The following is a 20,803-nucleotide window of genomic DNA, read 5'->3' as shown; positions in this document are numbered from 1 at the left end:
AAGGAATATAAATGTTTCTTCATGCAGGATTTAGATTTATTGCAGAGTATCGTGTAAATGCAGGCTTAATCCACCTACTGGCGTGTATACAGTTTTTGGGAACATTTTAAGCATTTTGCTAAGGCACCCATGAAGAAACCTGAAGGCACCCTGGTTGAAAAGGGCTGACCTAGATACGCCTGTGTGTTATTATGAATCGAATCTTGCATTTTCTTCCCTTTGTTATCTCTCTTACTACTAATAACACCATTGAATCTTCCCCTGTTCTGTCATTTCCATTTAAGAATGGCAGGCATAATAATCAGGTCCTTCTGTCTCTGGGCACAGATAGTGCTTATAACACCAAATATACCTTTATGCAGCAAAGTCCTAACCCTAATACTTACAGTAACATGGGTGGTAGACGGAGGCGGCTCTTTATTTATGCAAATTAGGCGGTCGCCTAAGGCCTCGCTCTCACAGTGGCCTCGCAGCTGCGAGGGCATGAGTGGGGCCCCCGTGTCTAAGTTTTTCTTAAGGTCTCACAAAGCCTATAGCCGCCTCTGGTTGTAGATATCACTGTGGTATTGTTCTTGTCTTGGTTATTCTTTTAAGGGGTTGGTAAAGTTAAACATTTTTTACCTTAGTGCAGTCCTCCTTCACTTACCTCATCCTTCGATTTTGTTTTTAAATGTCCTTATTTCTTCTGAGAAATCCTCACTTCCTGTTCTTTTGTCTGTAACTCCACACAGTAATGCAAGGTTTTTCTCCCTGGTGTGGAGTGTCGTGCTCGCCCCCTCCCCTGGACTACAGGAGAGTCAGGACGCCCACTAATACACAGCTCCTTTCTCTATCTGCAACGTAGAGAGCGTCCTGACTCTCCCGTAGTCCAAGGGAGGGGGCGAGCACGACACTCCACACCAGGGAGAAAGCCTTGCATTACTGTGTGGAGTTACAGACAGAAGAACAGGGAGTGAGGATTTCTCAGAAGAAATAAGGACATTTAAAAGCAAAATGGAAGGATGAGGTAAGTGAAGGAGGACTGCACTAAGGTAAAGGAAGCTATTTAGGAAAAAAATTGTACCTTTACAACCCCTTTAATGCCCACTTTCATGGAATGAACGTTGTTTCAACAGAGTTGACAATATTGAACATTTTGATGTTTGTCTTTTTCTCACACAGTTGATTGCGACTAAATCAAATGACTGTTGCATCATGCTGTCCTTTGACATGAAATGTCGGACAGTCACACAATGCTCTGTCAGTGGTTGAATTTTATTTAAAGTCATAAAGTATGCTGGCCTTAAATGTGTTTAGAGACATCTGCTGATGGAACATACGTCTCTACAACTAGGTCACTGTGTACTTTGTCCACCTGCCAATATAGTGTGTCAAAACAAAATATAATCAACACGGACCCTTATTATTTGTGCTCCTTTTTTGAGTTTATGAATATTCAAGTGTAGCTATTATTTTAGACAATCTCAAGAGATAAATTCTGATCTTGCCAGACCGTGATTATTTCTAGCAAGTCTACATTCTGTTTTTGAGCAATCCTCTTTTGGCCTCTGGCAGTTAGCGATGTGTATTGCAAATTGACAGGATGGGCTGATTTATGGAAACTGGAGAAAAATTGGAACAGTTTCCTACAGAAACCAGCCAGGTTCTTTTCTTAGTTTACCCACAAAAAGAAATAGAAACCTGTTTGATTACTGTGGGAAGCCGTTCCACCTTTCAAACCCCCCCAAAAAAACTGAAAATATTCCTCAATATCACCTACTACCAATCCCTTCTAATCCCAGCAGTTGTGTTTAATATCTTAGACAAGTAAAACATATATGTACACACAAGGTAGCTCCGCTCTAACTGTGAAAACCTCCAAATATGCTTGTTGGTTACTGGTACCTTCTCTCCGAGTGCCAGGTTCAGATGACCTCCCACTCGTCACAAATTTGGAATATGGATATATATGGAAAGAACCCGCAGTGTCACAGGGGCCTACATATAGAAATAAAAACCTCAATATCTGCACAATAATTCCTCTCTCCACAAAGGGCGGCCCGCACACCAAATAAATGAATAGCAAGCACTCCAGGTTCCATTCTAAAATGTATTGGAGTCTTATAAAAAACAGACCCAGGTTATGTTCCAGAAGTAATAGAAGTACATGTATATAATATATAAATATCTATATATATATATGTGTACATAACGTACAACATGATGCTGCCTCCACCATGTTTCACGGTGGGGATGGTGTGTTCAGGGTGATGTGCATTATTCGGTGACTGGTAGATCGCGGTCTGGTCGTGCTGAACCACCATTCCAGAGCATCAGAGTGCAATTCAGAGGGATTACTTATAAAGTTGAATCTATAGACTCCCTGCCAGTCGGGTCTCAGGAGGACCCACTTCCTATTTGGCGGAGGAGAAGCAACGGCCCCAACTCTTCCCTGGAACAAGGAGCAGCATTAGCCTCCTAAGGTAAGGTCTTTCACAGGGCAGGGGATAGGGATACTGATTGACACCATCCATCTCCCGCCACTGGTCACTGCTTATCCAGTAGGCTGTCGCCGAGTGGAAACTGTTGTCGATTTCAGTTGTCTTTCAAATTAAAAAAGTTCAACATTAAACAAAACTCTGATTCAGGAACATGGTTTCTCCCTTGGTCAGTAGTTGGCTGTAGCTGCGTACATGACAGTCTCTCACTGTAATCTTGGAACACATGCTTATATTTTTCATATTTGTTGCATTTGATTTTTGTCATTGAGTTGAACGCAATGTAAATAGATGAACTGAGATGAAGTTTGTTTAGTCTTTTAATTATTCACCTAACCCAATTTATTCTCAGTTGATGGTATAGATAAAAGCTGGTGCCACTTTACCCCAGGGCATGGTAGCCCCGCCTGCATACACTATGTAGCGGGTGTCATTGATGGATGAGATCATCCTGAAATGAGCAAACAGAAATTACTATGAGTTCTAGGGCCTTTCCACACAATTACCAACTACAGTGTACAAGCATTTGCAAAAAGAAGAACACTTACCTAAACGAAAAGCAGGATTTAACATGACGAGCCATTGATATCACCAAACATAAGCAATTAAAGTGTCTATAAAGGCAATTTTTTTTATTTTGTTTGTCTTGGATAAAGTAGGGAAGGCTTAGAAACACTGTTAGATTTTAAATTCTTCTAGTGTCCCCCATTAGGGAGATTCATCCTCTATATTTTTCCTGTTGACTGACATTCACCAGGACTAAAGGTGAGAGAAAATCCAAAAATGTGATTTACCACCAGAACTGGAATGGAATAGAAATCTTCCAGTGGGAACACTTGAACACTTTGTCAAAGAGGAGACTTAGCTGAGGTATTTCTTCTCACTTGTTGGTTTTACAGGACAGGACGTGAAGGCAAAACTCTCAAATGGGACACAGAAAAAAAAACTGACAGGTCTTCAGCCATTCCTACCCTTCCAAAATGAAAAAAACAAAATGTGCAATAGTAATGTAGCAATTAAAATGCTATGATGTTTTTAAATTAAAGGGGTTGTAAAGGCAGAAGGTTTTCTTTTATCCTAATTCATTCTATGCATTAAGATAAAAAGCCTTCTGTGTGCAGCAGCCCCCCTAATACTTACCTGAGGTCCCTCTCTGTCCAGCGATGTCCACAAGTGTATCAGTCATCAGAGATTCTCCTTCCTGATTGGCTGAGACACAGCAGCAATGCCATTGCTATCAATCATAGTGAGCTAGCCAATCAGGAAAGAGAGGGGCAGGGGCCGGGTAGGGGCTCCATGTCTGAATGGACACAGGGAGCTGTGACTTGGCTTGGGTGCCCCCATAGCAAGCTGCTTGCTGTGGGGGTGCTGAACAGGAGGGAGGGGCCAGGAGTATCGAAGAGGCACCCGACAAGTGGAGGATCCAGGCTGCTCTTGTGCAAATCCACTGCAATAGAGCAGGTAAGTATAACATGTTTATTATTTTTATAGGGAAAAAAATGAGACTTTACAATCACTTTAAGTTTTTGCCACTCCCTTTTAGCCCTGCCTACACTAAACTAAACGCTCCTACTGAGGTTCAGCAGCTCAGCCAGACTATGACTTACATAAAAAGCTGTTTTCTAAAGCAATAAAAAGCTATCATGAGAGCGAGACTCTTATCCTGCTCGGAGAACAAAAAGGCTAACTCAACACGCAGCCATTAATGTCTAAACCGCTGGTAACAAAAGGGAGTACACCACTAAGTGAAAATGTCCAAATTGGGCCCAGTTAGCCATTTTCCCTCCCCGGTGTCATGTGACTTGTTAGGCCGGGTACTCACGACCAAACATGTACGATGAAAGCGGTCCGTCGGACCGTTTTCACCGTACATGCCTGCCAGAGGGCTTCTGTACGATGGTTGTACACACCATCGTACAGAAGTCCGCGCGTAAACAATACGCGGGGCGTGTCCGCGTCGTCGCCGCGACGATGACGCGGCGATGACGCAGAGACGTGGGCGGGCCTGCCATTTAAAGGCTTCCACGCATGCGTCGAAGTCATTCGACGCATGCGAGGGACGGCGGGCGCCTGGACATGTACGGTAGGTCTGTACTGACGACCGTACATGTCCGAGCGGGCAGGATTCCAGCGGACGGTTTTAAAACACGCCCACGAATATTTGCCCGCTGGGAAAAGGCCCGGCGGGCAAATGTTTGCTGGAATTCGGCCCGCTCGCGCCTACACACGACCAAACATGTATGCTGAAACTGGTCCGCGGACCAGTTTCAGCATACATGTTTGGTCGTGTGTACGGGGCCTTAGTGTTACAAGGTCTCAGGTGTGAATGGGCAGCAGGTGTGTTAAATTTTGTGTTATTGCTCTCACTCTCTCATATTGGTCACTGGAAGTTCAACATGGCACCTGATGGCAAAGAACTCTCTGAGGATCTGAAAAAAAGAATTGTTGCTCTACATAAAGATGGCCTAGGCTATAAGAAGAGTGCCAAGACCCTGAAACTGAGCTGCAGCACGGTGGCCAAGACCATACAGCGGGTTAACAGGACAGGTTCCACTCAGAACAGGCCTCGCAATGGTCGACCAAAGTAGTTGAGTGCATGTGCTCAGCGTCATATCCACAGGTTGTCTTTGGGAAATAGACGTATGAGTGCTGCCAGCATTGCTGCCAGAGGTTTCAGTGCTCAGACCATACGTCACACACTGCATCAAATTAGTCTGCATGGCTGTCGATGATGATGAAGACAAGCAGACTAAGGACATGGATTACTGGAACCATGACCTGTGGTCTGATGAGATAAAGATAAACTTATTTGGTTCAGATGGTGTCAAGCCTGTGTGGTGGAAACCAGGTGAGGAGTACAAAGACAAGTGTGTCTTGCCTACAGTCATGCATGGTGGTGCTCCCCATTTCCCCAGTGTCGGCTGCATGAGTGCTGCCGGCACTGAGGAGCTAGCAGTTCATTCACTGCTGATGACAAAAAGTATTTAGCAGTTTTCATTTACTATATTATTGCATTTCCATGTTCTGTGTACTGTGGGAGACCAGATATAGCGAATGCAGGGTCCTGGGATAAGTAACACATTAATTTTCTTCCCCTGATTTATGTATATTTAGTAGGAGATCCCCCAAAGTGATAATATAGAACAATACACATTTCTGTTATCTGTCATTTTAATGTGCTTCAACTTTCAAATAATAAAGCTAACAACAATCATTTATGTATGAAAATGTATATTGCAAAAGATCTGTTCTAAATTACTCAGAAGTAAAGTCACACAATGTTTTTGTGATGATGGTTATGTGGTAGCTCCTATTACTATTATACTGAGACGTCGTCATAAAGTACTGATTTTACTCATGCTAGAAACAGTTGATGTTATGGCAGTTAAGCTGCCCAGATGGACTTGTCTGGGCAGGGGTCCAGGAGAATTCCCAAGGTGTCTCGAACAATTTAGAAACCTAATCTATTGTATGTGTTCTGGTTCTGTATCAAAGTTCCCTTTCAGTTGGGTTCTTCAAGCACCAGTTCAGATCCAGATTAGGTGTCATACACAGTTGGGAGTTGAAATGTGTAGAAATGATAGATGATGCTTAAAATGTTAGTAATGAGACTGGCAAGAAGAAAATGTATGTCTCACATTAATATTATCAATGTACTGACAATATGATAAAAAACCTGTACATGTTTCAATAAAAAAATGACCATGCACACAGAAGCTAAAAAAAGCTATAAAAAAACGGCAGTAGCGTTTTTGCAATAGCGTTTATTAGCGTTATTCAGTGTAGCGTTTTTTTTTTTAATGGATAAAGAAACACTGGCGCCAGTGTTTTTTTGCGTTTTTCAGCGTTTTGCGTTTTTTTTGCGTTTTCCCACCCGAAAAACTGCAATTTGAATGCAAATTTCGGGAGTTTAGGAAAAAGCCAATAAACTCCAAAGCTCATTATCACTAAAAAATGCCCATGTGTGCTAACGCCCATAGGCTATCATAGAGTTCTGTTTATGGGCTTTTTTAAAAAAACGCCAATAGACTGCAGTTGTCAGCTTCTGTGTGCATGGAACTTTAAAGAGGAAGTAAACCCTGATGGGCTTTACTTCCTCTTTATTGCCCTGCAAAGGTAAAGCATAATGGGCTACTATGCATTGCATAATAGCCCATTATGTGTCACTTACCTGAAAACGAAGCCTGCGATGTCACCGGTGTCCCCTGTGCAGGAAGCGTCCATTCTTCACCCCTCTTTCTTCCAGGGCCGCGAACTCTGTCTCTGTGACTGTTCGGAGTCACGTGACGTCACTCCCACACATGCACGCCGGAGTCGCCAGTCACAACCTCCTTTAGAAACGGCACGATCACCGTTTCCAAAGTGCGCCTGCGCCATTGTCTAAGGCGTATGCGCCATAGACATTGGTGCGCTTGCCTGTAGGTAAAAGTGCTTGTACAGGGTGTACAACCACTTTAAATAGAGCTGTCAAAACAGTGCTTTAGAATATTGAATGAATAAACAATATTAGTTGTGCAAAGTATATGAAGAAATACATGCAATATTCCTATAGAATATTTACAATGATAAAATCCTAAGCATGACGTCACATGGGTAGAATATTTTGAATGACTTACAGTGCATTGAAGTACTGGTTAGCAAATCATATCCTGTGAAGCTCCCATTGGACAGTGCAGGGCTGAGTTTTTAAGTTGTCACATTGATTGAAATAGACACATCCTACTCCACATGGTTTATACAGCACACAGTGAGCACGTAGGACCTCATTAGACTGGACACAACTCCAGGATAGGATATCTGATCTGTTCCTCTCCTTGCAGCATCTGAATTCTGAATAGGAAAATAACTTCCAAAGGGGTTTTGGTGAGTGATTACACTTATTTAGTTCCGAAATTTTGTTTGCACAGTTGTCAGCAAATTGTTCCTTTTATTTCTAACATTTGATCACTCTAGTAATTGTAAAACAAAATGTAGAATTTTTTTTCTCATTTTTCCATTTTCAGAAAATGAATAAGTACATAAAAAGTTACATTTATGTTTTTTGAGAATCATGTTATTGTCAGAGAATAAATTAGCCATATTTTAGCCTTTAAACATCTTACTATAATTTTTGATTGTTTTTTTTTTTTTTTTTTTGTGTAATTCAGCTATTCTGGAAATAATCTAAAAACAAAAGTTCTAAGTAAAAATCAGCACATCTAATGGTAACAGCTTAATAAAGTGTCACTATCTAAAGCTGGATACACACTGTAAAATTTTCTGTAGATTGTTTGCTTCAGATTGACCAAAACCATATAATATGTGGTCAAATATTAAGAGTTTTAATTTTTTTGCAATCAGGCAGGTCTTTGCACTACATGGTTTTGGTAAATCTAAAGGAAATCAGACAACAAAAGTTATTGGGGTCTAAAACTGTATGATAATAAATTTGAAGGTCTACACTTTAGAAAAATTAGGCAGACAGTGACTTTTGTTAAAATCTGATGTCCAACCTGCCATGGCCCACAAACCATACTACAATGAAACAGATGATAAAACAGCTCTAAGTCAATATTTTAGATGAATTGCAAAATGACATGAAAAAAAATGATATGCATAATTTGACAGCTACAAAGAGCAGTGATCATAGGCGTGCGCACAGGGTGTGCCAGGTGTGCCCAGGCACACTCTAATCACCCTTTACAGCACAGATTCCCCCTACTTCCCTGGCTCCCTCCTCCCCCTGCAGTGCTACCAGCTTCTCTCCTCTCCCACCAGCTGTTGCTGCAAGAATGTTTTAGGATGAGTGGAGGAAGGGGCTGGTAAATATGTAATCGACCATCTCCTTCCCTTTCTGAATGAACATTGTAGTGTGTGTTTGAGCTTTGGGGTGCACACCCTAATGCAATAGACTGTGCACACCTATGGCAGTGATAATGTGCGGAGGACTGTATTCAAACCAACCATCCAACCAACCAACCATGTTTCACTCCAGTCAGAAAAATGAAATTGATTTGTTGTGTTACAATTTAAAAGTTAGAATGTAAAAAATGTATCTTTCTCATCTGACTTTGTAGATGGGTCGTAGACTTTTAACTTCTAAATTAGTTGTGTGCCTTATAATAGGCCAACACAGTAAATATGGAAATCACTGGGATGAGGTGCATATGGTAAGGGCTATTCACAGAACTAGAGTGATGGGAATTTTTAGAATGTTTTTATAACTGGCCAACACTTTATCACAAGTAAAGATTTTGCCTTTAATATTTCTGACATGAACAACGGTTTCATTATGTAGGAAGAAAATCATTACCCAGTAGGTCATTTTAAACCCAATCTGCTCGTAGATGACCATTACATGTTATTGACTAAGTTTGATTTCTGAAATTACTTGAATGGTGAATGGGACGTATTTCTGTTTTAGAAAAAAATTGAGAATTTGAAGTAAGAATAGTTTTTTTAGTAAGAATAAAAAATGCTTTGGTTAGATTGAGAAGTCCAACCATTCAAAGTGTGAGTCGGAAATACATCTACTGTGAGCAGCAACAGAAGACACCTTAGGATGACAGCATGCATAAAGAGATGTTATCACTGTATAAACGCGACATACTGTAGAATAATGATAATTGTATCCGAACGTGTAACATTTAATATTTGAACCTATATACAGCCAGTTTGTCAGATCCCAACTCTTACTATATGGATTACAAGTAAACCAGAAACTAAAGGGCGTTTGTTGTAAAGCAAATTTTATTAACTTAAAAAAAGCAGTAGTACGTGTCTGATATTAATGAGGCACTTGAATATTCCTTCTTGTAGTGAGAAAAATAAGATCATTTTCTAGATGTGTATATATTTTGTGTTTCTAAAAGCAATAGTATATGTGCGGTTTCAGGGAATAGTTAATTTATGAAATGAGAGAATGGACTCATTTTACAGATAAGTGCTGGTCATCCTACAAAGAGAAGAAGAGAAGGTGAGGGTCAAGTTTAGTTTGTTTAAATGGCGTTTTTTGTCATTTTTCCTTTAATGATAATCTAGGTAAATTTTTAACCAGAATGACAGGTTCCAGTTCTTTGGATTCCATGTGACAAGGTGAAGCCAGTGTCGTCTTGTGTCACTCACATTCCCATGACTCTCAGTACTACTTGCATATGTATTATTCGGAAACTGAATGAGATATTCTCCTGTAGCGAGACAATCATAGACGCAAAATGGACAGCAATGTTACAGTGAAGCTTGTGATCTTTTCTAAATACAGCCACAAACTTCTGTAACTATTAAGCCGTGTACATACAATCAGTTCGTCCGATGAAAACGGCCACGGGGGCAAGCAGGCTCTGCATCTAGAGGCAACGCTGGTGGTGGACATGGTGCATCCTCTTCAGGACGTGGCCGTCTGACACGCAACCATTTTTTCCATCGGTGAAAAAAAATAGAAAATGTTTTACATTTTTTTCTATGGATAAAAAACCGATAGAAAAATCCGATCGTCTGTGTGGAACTCCAACAGAGAAAAATCCATGCATGCTCAGAATCAAGTCGACGCATGCTCCGAAAGCATTGAACTTAATTATTTTCAGCTCGTCGTAGTGTTTTACATCACCGTGTTTTGGCATGGTGTTTCGAATTTTTGACTGATGGTGTGTAGGCAAGACTGATGAAAGTCAGCTTCATCGGATATCCAACGAAAAAATACATTGGATTCGATTCCATCAGATATCCGATCGTGTGTACAGGGCTTTAGTCTTTTTATAGAAGAACCAAGAAATAAACTAAGGGCAACTATAGTCAGCAGGCTGCATCTACACTTGAGCTGAGCATCCTTGGTCATTTATGTAGGCTTTTCCTTGTGCATTTGTACATGAATGTTTGAGCATTTTTCAGGCATTTTGCTTGAGTGCTGTTTTTATTTCTAGACAATGGAAATCTAGTTACTAGAGTAAAAAAAAACACCTTGCACAAGCGTTTTTTGTGCATTTTATCAGACATTCCCATTAAAATCGAATTGGAGCCAAAAACGCCGGAAGCCTTTAGCTCAAAAGAATGTCATGCAATTTCTCAAGCTATGAGCTTCAAGCCACACAACACTCAAGTGTGAGCAGGTGCAATTTAAAATCATGAGTTTTTCACTCATTATTCACAAGTGTGAATAGGACCTTAAAAAGTTACATAAAATGTATGCAATTAATGCTGCAAATCTCTTTACATCAGCTAAGAGCAAATTCCTCTAGTAAAAAAAAAAATCTATGATTAAGCACTAAGAAATAGTGTGAAACGCGTCAGTGCTTTTTCCGTTCTGCTGTGGCTTATATTTTTTGATGCTATTTTACTATTAAAGGCAATATTTTTTGGAGTGCAGCTGTCCAGAAATCTACTTTTATTTCCATTGCTATATGCATTGCCAGCACCTGTGGCTTCCGATTTGGAGAAGAGGTTCATTACAAACAGGATCTACCTGGAGCGGTAACTCCCTTTTCCAAATTCCTCTAGTAGCTGGAGTAGAATTCTTTGATATATTTCCATTATATTGAATGAGATGGAAAAAATAGAACTTTTATTGAGGTAGACAATTTGTTGTAGGCTGTATTATTTGTCTTTTGAAAAAACAGTAGTATGAATAAAAAGGACTTCTCACTTTTTTACTTTGCTTACCAATTCTGTGTTTTTCCTGGAATTTTTCTTAAAGCTAAAGGAATGAGACAAAATCTACCCTTGCAGTAAGGGATACCTTACCCCTAGACCAGTGATGGTGAACCCTGGCACCCCAAATGTTTGGGAACTATATTTCCCATGATGCTCATGCATGCTGCAGTGTAGTTGAGCATCATGGGAAGTGTAGTTCCAAAACATCTGGGGTGCCAAGGTTCGCCATCACTGCCCTAGACTTTTAATCTATGTGACCGACAACCCCCCAGCATCTTCTCTAAATCACTTTGTGGTCGGTTGCAGGCTCACCTCCTTATATACAATGAAGGATTAATAAGCCCAGCACTGTGTGTGATGATGCCAAGAAACCACCCAGAGCTTATCCATGCACTCCTAGGCTAAGTAGCATTTAACCTTTGAAGTTTGCGTGTGTGTGTGGGGGGGGGGGGGTCCTTCCCGGTCTTCAGTTTTAAAGTGTATACACAGTAGACTTTGCTCTCTGCTGTTGGTCTGTATACAAATATACAATTGAAATTGTTTTGTGATGATTTTTTTTTACTCCTGCCAGAAATCCAGTGAGTTTCGAAGGCCCTGTACACACGATCAGTCCAAACTGATAAAAACAGACTGAAGGACCATTCTCATCGGTTAACCGATGAAGCTGACTGATGGTCTGATGTGCCTACACACCATCAGTTAAAAAAACGATCGAGTTCAACGCGGTGACGTAAAACACATCGGCGTGCTGAAAAAAACGAAGTTCAATGCTTCCAAGCATGCGTCGACTTGATTCTAAGCATGCGCGGGTTTTGAACCGATGCTTTTACGTACTAACCATCGGTTTTGACTAGGGGTGCAACGGATCAAAAAACTCACGGATCGGATCGATCCTCGGATCAGGAGTCACGGATCGGATCATTTTCGGATCAGCAAAAAAAAAAAAAAGACAAATCTTGTTACACCCACCAGAGTTTTAGATTTCACAGTTCTTCTCAACACAAAACTGAGCTTATGTGCTTAAATACAGTGTTTGGAAATCCAACGGACTGTTTATTGCTAATATGACAGAACACCTCTGATTTTCACATTTAAACAGTCCGTCAGATTTACAAATACTGTATTTAAGCGTATAAGCTCTGTTTTGTGTTGAAATAACTGCATCTCGCAATACTTATATGTGCAGCCAAGTGGAAGTCGCAGCCCCATGTACGAAAGTGGTGTCACCAGTTCCCTACTGTGACCTGAACTATCCCAATCATCAGATCCCTTTAGTGTCATTGATCGGCGGGCTGAGTGTCTAGTGAAAATACCCCCTAAGTGCTCAGTCCATACAGATCCCCCCGATCGCCTCCTCTCTCTTCTCTGGCAAGCAGCAGGACGGCCGGTGCGGCGGCAGCGGCTCCCCGTGTGGATTCCTCAAGGTGCAGCATGGAGCTCATCGCTGGGCTGTTAGGAGTCAATGACATATTGAGCTCAAGTGCCCACAAACTTCCGAGGAGCAGCCTGCATCCCCCGCGCCGGGTGGACCTCGATGGCCGCCGCTTCGATAGCCAGGCCGAAGCCGCGGCCTTTCCTATGGACCGGGAGGCACGTGGATCGCCGTGTGTCCCGACCCGAAGGTGCTGATCCGTATCGGATCAGTTGCACCCCTAGTGACAATACTTGATGTGTTCCCACTGTCATATGGCATTCTTGTGCCACAGTGCCTACACACCGTCACGGTTTTATCCACTAACCTCTTTCCTTCATCATTATATTTGACATGGAAGACAAAATGCTCCCATACAGGGGATTTAACTGACGCGGGGCATTCAAGCTCCTCCATTCGCCATGACCACGCTGTGTGTGGACTGAACATGCGCAAATTATTATTATTTTTTTTTTTTTTAGAAAACAATCCTCGGATCACGTGTCTGCGGTTCGGATCAATCTTTTTCGGTTCGGATCACGGATCAATGACGATCCGTTGCACCCCTAGTTTTGACCTATCGGTTATCAGTCCATCAGTTCAATTTTAAAGCAAGTTGGACCGATGAAACTGAACTTCAGTCCGTTCTCATCAGTTTGGACTGATCGTGTGTACAGGGCCGAACATTCTGTAGTGATAGAGGGGGAGATTTTCTGTAATCCAAATGAATATCAGGCAGCTTAGGGTGACCATGCTGGTCCACAGAAACAGAACATGAGTGGGTGTTGCCACCCTAGAGCGAGAATTGTGCTACTGGTAGCATCACTGGGTAAAAATAAAGGTGGATGGGTCTGGAAAAAAGTTATTACAGCTGTCACATCTAATGACTCATATGCTGCAATATATAAAATATTTTGTTCTTGGGTTTAGATAAACATTTAAAAGGATCTTAAAGTGGAGGTTCACCCGGAAATGTTAATTTTTAACCTTAGATTAAGGCTCATTTTGTCAAGGGGAATCGGGTAGTTTTTTTAAAAACTAAGCAGTACTTACCGTTTTAGAGAGCGATCTTCTCCGCCGCTTCCGGGTATGGGCTGCGGGACTGGGCGTTCCTATTTGATTGACAGTCTTCCGACGGTCGCATCTATCGCGTCACGATTTTCTGAAAGTGGCCGAACGTCGGTGCGCAGGCGCCGTATAGAGCCGCACCGACATTCGGCTTCTTTCGGCTACTCGTGACGCGAGGTATGCGACCTTCGGAAGCCTGTCAATCAAATAGGAACGCCCAGTCCCGAAGACCATACCCGGAAGCGGCGGAGAAGATCGCTCTCTAAAACGGTAAGTACTGCTTCGTTTTTAAAAAAACTACCCGATTCCCCTTGACAAAATGAGCATGAATTTAATGTTAAAACATTTTTTCGGGTGAACTCCCGCTTTAAGAAAGATGATATAATCACATTAAACACTTCTTGTAAAGTAATTCTAATGGTTTATTTTTACATGAATAGTAATAGCTCTCAGGGGGTCCATCTTCTACATTGTGCAGAAAACATGTTTTTTGTATTCTCCGAATGGATTGGATAAAAATAAAATGTTGTGCTGAGACCAGCCTTGGTTTGGGTGGTGTCCAGGAGCAGCTATAGGTTACATATTGGCAGAATAACTGTTGTATATTTGTCCTTGTGTCACCCTCATGTTGTCCCATATTACCAGCTCCACTTTTAGGAAAATGTGGGAACAGAGCACTCTGTATTGTACATATTATAAAGGTGACGGGGTTTACACAAAGGTACTGGCACAACACAGTACGGACATTCCTCTGGTGTTTAGATATAAACACAGATTTGTTGTGGACAGATGAACGCTAATCTCTGTTTGATCTGATGAGTGTTTGTGATTGTGGATGAAATGCATAGCACTCATGGATAAGTGTAAATTATATCATTCTATTGAAGAGTAAAGTGGAGTCATTTCCTTTATTTGGAAAGTAAAGTGTTGTTTGTCATTTGACTCGTTCTGAACACGTAACTACCAGATAAACATACAAAGTGTATTAACTCACAGTTATAGGAAAGCATATCTGAGCTGGTCTGACTGCAGTAAAATGAAGTATGATTGATTGCTATGCATTAAAGCAATAGGCCCGGATTCACGTAGGAGCGCGCATCTTTGTGCGGGCGTAACGTATCCTATTTACGTTACGCCTCTGCAACTTTGACAGGCAAGTGCTGTATTCTCAAAGCAAAGTTGGCTTAGCGTAAATAGGCCGGCATAAGCCCGCCTAATTCAAATGTGGAAGATGTGGGCGTGTGTTATGTTAATTTATTGTGACCCCACGTAAATGACGCTTTTTACGAAAGGCGCATGTGCCGTCCGTGAAAGTATCCCAGTGCGCATGCTCCAAATTAACCCGCAAAAAGCCAATGCTTTCGACGTGAACGTAAATGACGCCCAGCCCGAACGACTTGCGCAAACAACGTAAAACGTGAAAAAAAGTCCATACCTAACATTGGTACGCCTCATATACGCCTCATAGAGCAGGGGTAACTTTACGCCGGAAAAAGCCTAACGTAAACGGCGTATCTGTACTGCGTCGGCCGGGTGTACGTTCGTGAATAGGCGTATCTAGCTGATTTACATATTTCTAGGCGTAAATCAGCGTACACGCCCCTAGCGGCCAGCGTAAATATGCAGTTAAGATACAACGGCATAGGAGACTTACGCTGGTCGTGTCTTAGAGAAATTTTGGCGTATCTGATTCTTTGAATCAGGCGCCAAGATACGACGGCTCTGACTCAGAGATACGACGGCGTATCTGGAGATACGCCATTGTATCTCCTACGAGAATCTGGCCCATAGAGTTCTGACTAAAACAAAAAAATTAAACATCAGCATCTACAAATACTGCAGCTGCTGACTTTTAATAATCGGACACTTACCTGTCCAAGGGTCCAGCAATGCGGGGGAATGAAGCCCCGCTCCTCTCCCCCTCCGCCGGCGCACATCCAGGCAGACCCGTCCTTCCGGGATAAGATAGCGATACAGCAGCGAGGTGACGTTAGTGTGCTGCTGTATCACTATCGTATCCCGGAACAACAGGTCTGCCTGGATGTGCGCCGGCCAGCACACCAGGCTTAAGGCTGTTTTTATTTGTGGATGCTGTAAGAGCAATCTTTTTTAATTCATTAAAGATCTTGTTAGGTTTTACACTATATGGAGCCTCTATGTTTTTTATGATACTATCTACACACTAATTGGAGTGGAGATAACGGGTGCGAGCTGATCTGATGTCAGATGTATGGTCCGGTTCCTGGATAGAGTCTAAGGCCTCGTACACACGATCAGTCCATCCGATGAGAACGGTCTGATGGACCGTTTTCATCGGTTAACCGATGAAGCTGACTGATGGTCCGTCGCGCCTACACACCATCGGTTAAAAAACCGATCGTGTCAGAACGCGGTGACGTAAAACACGACGACGTGCTGAAAAACGAAGTTCAATGCTTCCAAGCATGCGTCGACTTGATTCTGAGCATGCGTGGATTTTTAACCGATGGTTGTGCCTACTAATAATCGGTTTTGACCTATCGGTTAGGAATCCATCGGTTAAATTGAAAGAAAGTTGACTTTTTTTTAACCGATGGTTAAATAACCTATGGGGCCCACACACGATCGGTTTTGACTGATGAAAACGGTCCATCAGACTGTTGTCCTCTGTTTAACCTATCGTGTGTACGAGCCTCGGTGTGTAGGCACGCCGGACCATCAGTCGGCATCATCGGTTAACCGATGAAAACGGTCCATCAGACCGTTCTCATCGGATGGACTGATCGTGTGTACGCGGCTTAAAGGCATTACGGTCACCATTTGACCCTCTGTTATGGGGGTCATTAGTATCTGGTAAGGAGACTATATTTGCAAGGTGGTGGAACTCACTTGCGGAATGGTGGATGGATCCCATGTTTAATTTCAAAGTTATGAACACTGGTGGAATTTTTGTTGACATTTTTTGAACTGCTGAGCAACGATTATTCTGGGCTATAGCGCGATTCTTTTTTTTACAACATATAGTACAAATTGTACTGCGATGCTATAAGCGGCGGACGCCCATTGACTCCAGGATTGATGACACTCATATCCAAGGAGCCAATGGGCGAGCGCACATGACGTACCCTGGATTCAGCATAAATATAAGGTATTTACATTGCTTTAAAAAATGCTTGGAACTCCGTTTTAAAGCGGTTGTAAACCTCAGTCATGGAATCTGAGCAAAGCACATACATCTGTAGTGTTTACTTATCTCTCTCTAAAGCTCTAAGTCTCATTTCTCTCTAGTGCTTTGTTCCTCTGTTATCAGAATACGTCACTTCTGAAAAGTTTTCCCAACACATGAGATAAATTTGTATCGGGGGGGGGGGGGGGGGCTGAGAACTCAGCTCAGAATGGAGCTTATCTATCCAGAACACAGGTCTTCTGCTGTCTGAAGGGGGGTGTTCTTTTCCCCCAATCAGCTCTCACACTGTAACTGCAGACTCTCTGCCCCTCCTCTGTGCTCCTGACAGATGAAGAAAGATTTTTAACATGGTCTACCCTCTTGAAGTGGTGTAGGAGGATTTGTTTCATCTCTGTGTATCATCTGAGGCTGTTCACTTCACTGGGTATATGTGAGGGTTTACATCCATTTTAAGTAGCATTATTACCCTCAGAATGCATGGCCCTACTGTGTTCTACAATTGGATTCGCCAGCATATGGCACATCAGCACTGCCAACTTCCCCTGTGCCAGACAGGTTCATTTATAGATCAATGTCACTGCTTTGAAAACATGCACCCACAGTTGACCAACTCAACATGTTATTAAAGTGGTTGTAAAGCCAACCACACAACTTGCACCTACAAGTAAGCCTAGATTAAGGCTTACCTGTAGGTGCAAGAAATATCTCCTTAACCTACACAGTTAACGAGATATTTTCACAAAAACGGGGGCTGATGTCTATGGCGCATGCGCACCGTAGACAACGGCGCCGGCGCACTGAGTGTGCCGTTTTTGTGAATGGCATTTTTCGGGTTAATGCTGTGTTTTCGCGCATGCGTGGGGATCTGCCAGTCCTGCACGCATGCGTGCGAGTGACGTCATGGCTGCTCTGGCCAATCACAGCGCCGGCGAAAACAGGAAGAAGCTCCAGGGGACATGGCGGCGGCGGTGGACGGGACCGAAGAGGACTTTGGGGGCTTCGATCTAAGGTAAGTGCCACATAATGAGCTAGTATGCTGTGCATATTAGCTCATTATGCCTTTCTCTTGCAGGTGTTTTTAAAAAAACATGAGGGTTTACTTCCTCTTTAAAGAAATAGACAAGACAGAAGACACTTTAGACTGCTTTCACACTGAAAGCACCATCCATTAGCGATAAAGTGCCGCTCATTTTAGCGATGCTTCACCGCTGTTTTAGTGGTGCTTTTGTGCCACTTTTCGGCCGCTAGCGAGACACTTGTGGTTCTTTCAAAGCATTTTTTAGGCGCTTTGAAAGCTCTGCCCATTCATTCCAAAGGGCAGAGCATTTTGGAAAAACTAAATACAGCTCTCCCAACCTGCCCCAAAGATGCTGATGACTTTTCAGAACGTCCCGCAAGCGCACCGCCCCAGTGTGAAAAGTCACGCTGGAATGAATGGGAGGTGGTTTTCAGGCGCTTAGCAGAGGCTATTTCCAGCGCTAAAGTGCCTAAAAACCGCCCCAGTGTGAAAGGGGTCTTACTATTTATGGTTACAATGCTTTCTATTTTTCGTAGACAGTTGTAGACATTTTTTCTCTATGTACACTTTAAACGATGCTAAGTGAGGTAATGGTAGAATTATGTTTAACACTATTAGTGGAGATCAAAAACATCCAGAGTATACAAATGTTTTTTTAAACAGTTCGTTATAATGGCAGCTAGCTTTTCAGGAGGCATCATGTGCATATTTTTCTTGGAAAAGGCTGTGGATAAAAACTCAGTTACTAAATGGATCAAGCATATTCTGTAAATAGAACATTAGGAAAACCCTGTACAAGGTTCACCATAACAATCCATTTTCTTCTTAGTAGTAGAGGTCATTCATTTGAAGTCGTTTGCTTCCTGCTACCTTGGAGGCTCCCTGTTGTGTACACATCCTACAAGAGCCATACCTTTTGTTTCTGCTCCAATATTGTCATGGAGTAATGCGTATGTTTGGATGAAGATATTTCAAACGTATCCAAAAGGAAGCATAACTTATTTATTTTATTGTGAGGCTGTGTATAATAAGAACGTACAGAACAAAGGCAGGCAGGCCAAAATGGATATTATAGATCATTTTGCTCACCATTTAAATAATATGGCAAGAGAATTACACTGGATCACATGGGAGCACAGCTGGTATTAAATGCTTGCTAGGTCCTAAGTTTGATTGATTGGCTGGAAATTCATAGAGGCTTCTTTATTTGATGCCAGGATGCACTACAGTGATTATTAACAGACATTATTGTTAGTGGACACTTTAAAACAGCAGTTGTGCAATGCCCTCTGCATAGTGTTTTCAGATATACAGACTTGTTGGTGACCTGGTGAGACTTGGGTATTTACTAAGGCCCTTCAACTATACCTCATGCCACGTACACATGAGCGGTTTTCCAGTCGAAAAAAACAACAATGGGCTGGATTCAGGTAGGAATTGCGCCCTTTTACGGAGGCGCAGCGTACCGTTTTAACGCTGCGCCTCCGTAAATTACCTTCATTCATGAAGCAGTAGCTACGTAATTTGCGCGGGCGCTCCTTAAAACTGCCCGGCGTAAGGGCGCGTAATTTAGGTTCAATAAGTTTTTATTGTCGTTTTAACAAAGAGGCAAAACAGCATCGATCAGGACAGGCACCCAACATAGGGCCATCCGATCTACAAACGTAGAAACATACAGAGTAGAAAGAAAACAATAAACGGTTACATTGCCATACCTATCATGCGATGTGGTACCTACAAATATGCAATAGGCACTAAGGTGGCATATAGATGTTTCAAAAAATACAGACCAGCATTGGGCAGAGACTACGCTTGGTCCGGCCGCCCCTTTGGGAGCCTGCTGCGGCCGGGAGCCAGGGCAGTCATGACCATGGCACATGACAAGTTAGGTGCTGGGATGTAATGGGTACTTAAACAGTAGGGGGAATGCACCGCGACCTGGGGGTTCGTTCGGTGTACCAAATCGATGAATGACTAGTGAGAAATGAAACAAAAAGGAAGGAGAATGTGTATGGTCCGTTTAAAAGGCCCTGGAGAAGGGCCGGGAGCTAGGAAAAAGGGAAGAAGTGGAGAAGGGGTGCGTAATTTAAATGATCCCGTAGGGGGCGTGGATCATTTAAATTAGGCGCGTTCCCGCGCCGAACGTAGTGCGCATGCTCCGTCGGGAAACTTTCCCGACGTGCATTGCGGCAAATGACGTCGCAAGGACGTCATTTGCTTCAACGAGAACGTAAATGGCGTCCAGCGCCATTCACGATTCACTTACGCAAACGACGTAATTTTCAAACATCGCGACGCGGGAACGACAGGTATACTTAGCATTGGCTGCCCCTGCTAATAGCATGGGCAGCCTTACGCGGAACCCGACGAACGTAAACTGCGTACGTAGGGCGCGCGTACGGTTGTGAATCGGCGTTAGTATGCAATTTGCATACTCTACGCTGACCACTACGGGAACGCCACTTAGCGGCCATCGTAAGAATGCAGCCTACGATACGACGGCATAAGAGCCTTATGCCAGTCATATCTTAGGCTGCAGTCGGCGTATCGACCTTTCTGAATCAGGAGCAGTCGATACGCCGGCGCAACTAAGATTCATGCTATGCATGAATCTATCTATTGGTGGCAGAGAGGGGGGCTGGAGTGAGGGGGCGGCTCCCATGCGCCGTTATGGATGCACGGCCACTGCATGGAATGATAGACCTGAAAACCCCCACTAAATATAATTTCTTTTGCTAAATTATTCTGTATCATAGAACTATTATATTTTTCATATTTTTTTATCATCCCTTGTTGCACTAGCAGTCACTTCCTCTCTACATGCATGCCCTCCAACAGCTGCAGCACATATTTTCTCAGGGTGCAATTTCAGATGGTGACAGCAATGGAACATGTCTATGTAATCTTTAACATCAAACCCACTTGTAGTTTCTTTTTGGAGAACATGTTAACAGCGGGACAAGGCAGGAGGCAGGATCAATTCTTATTAACAGAGCAGAAATTTGAGGAACAAGTGTCAGGACAGATAAGTATTAATG

General features: G+C 42.7%; 1 protein-coding gene across 3 annotated transcripts in view; it reads left to right on the top strand.

Moving 5' to 3' along the window:
* SLC7A2 (solute carrier family 7 member 2) overlaps positions 1-20,803 on the top strand; it is a 166,848-nt gene that overhangs the window by 73,329 nt on the left and 72,716 nt on the right. The window contains exon 1 of one of the 3 annotated variants that reach the window (XM_040334609.1): positions 7,108-7,340. The exons of the other annotated variants lie outside the window; for them this stretch is intronic. The gene's annotated coding sequence lies outside the window, so the exon portion shown is untranslated. Of the gene's footprint in view, positions 1-7,107; positions 7,341-20,803 lie in introns of those variants that run through there. 3 annotated transcript variants of the gene reach the window in all.

This window comes from Rana temporaria, chromosome 1 (genome assembly GCF_905171775.1).
Source record: "Rana temporaria chromosome 1, aRanTem1.1, whole genome shotgun sequence".
NCBI classification, from domain to species: Eukaryota; Metazoa; Chordata; class Amphibia; order Anura; family Ranidae; genus Rana; species Rana temporaria.
Note: the sequence above shows the minus strand (reverse complement) of the source record. Positions and strands in the feature narration are given on the sequence as shown.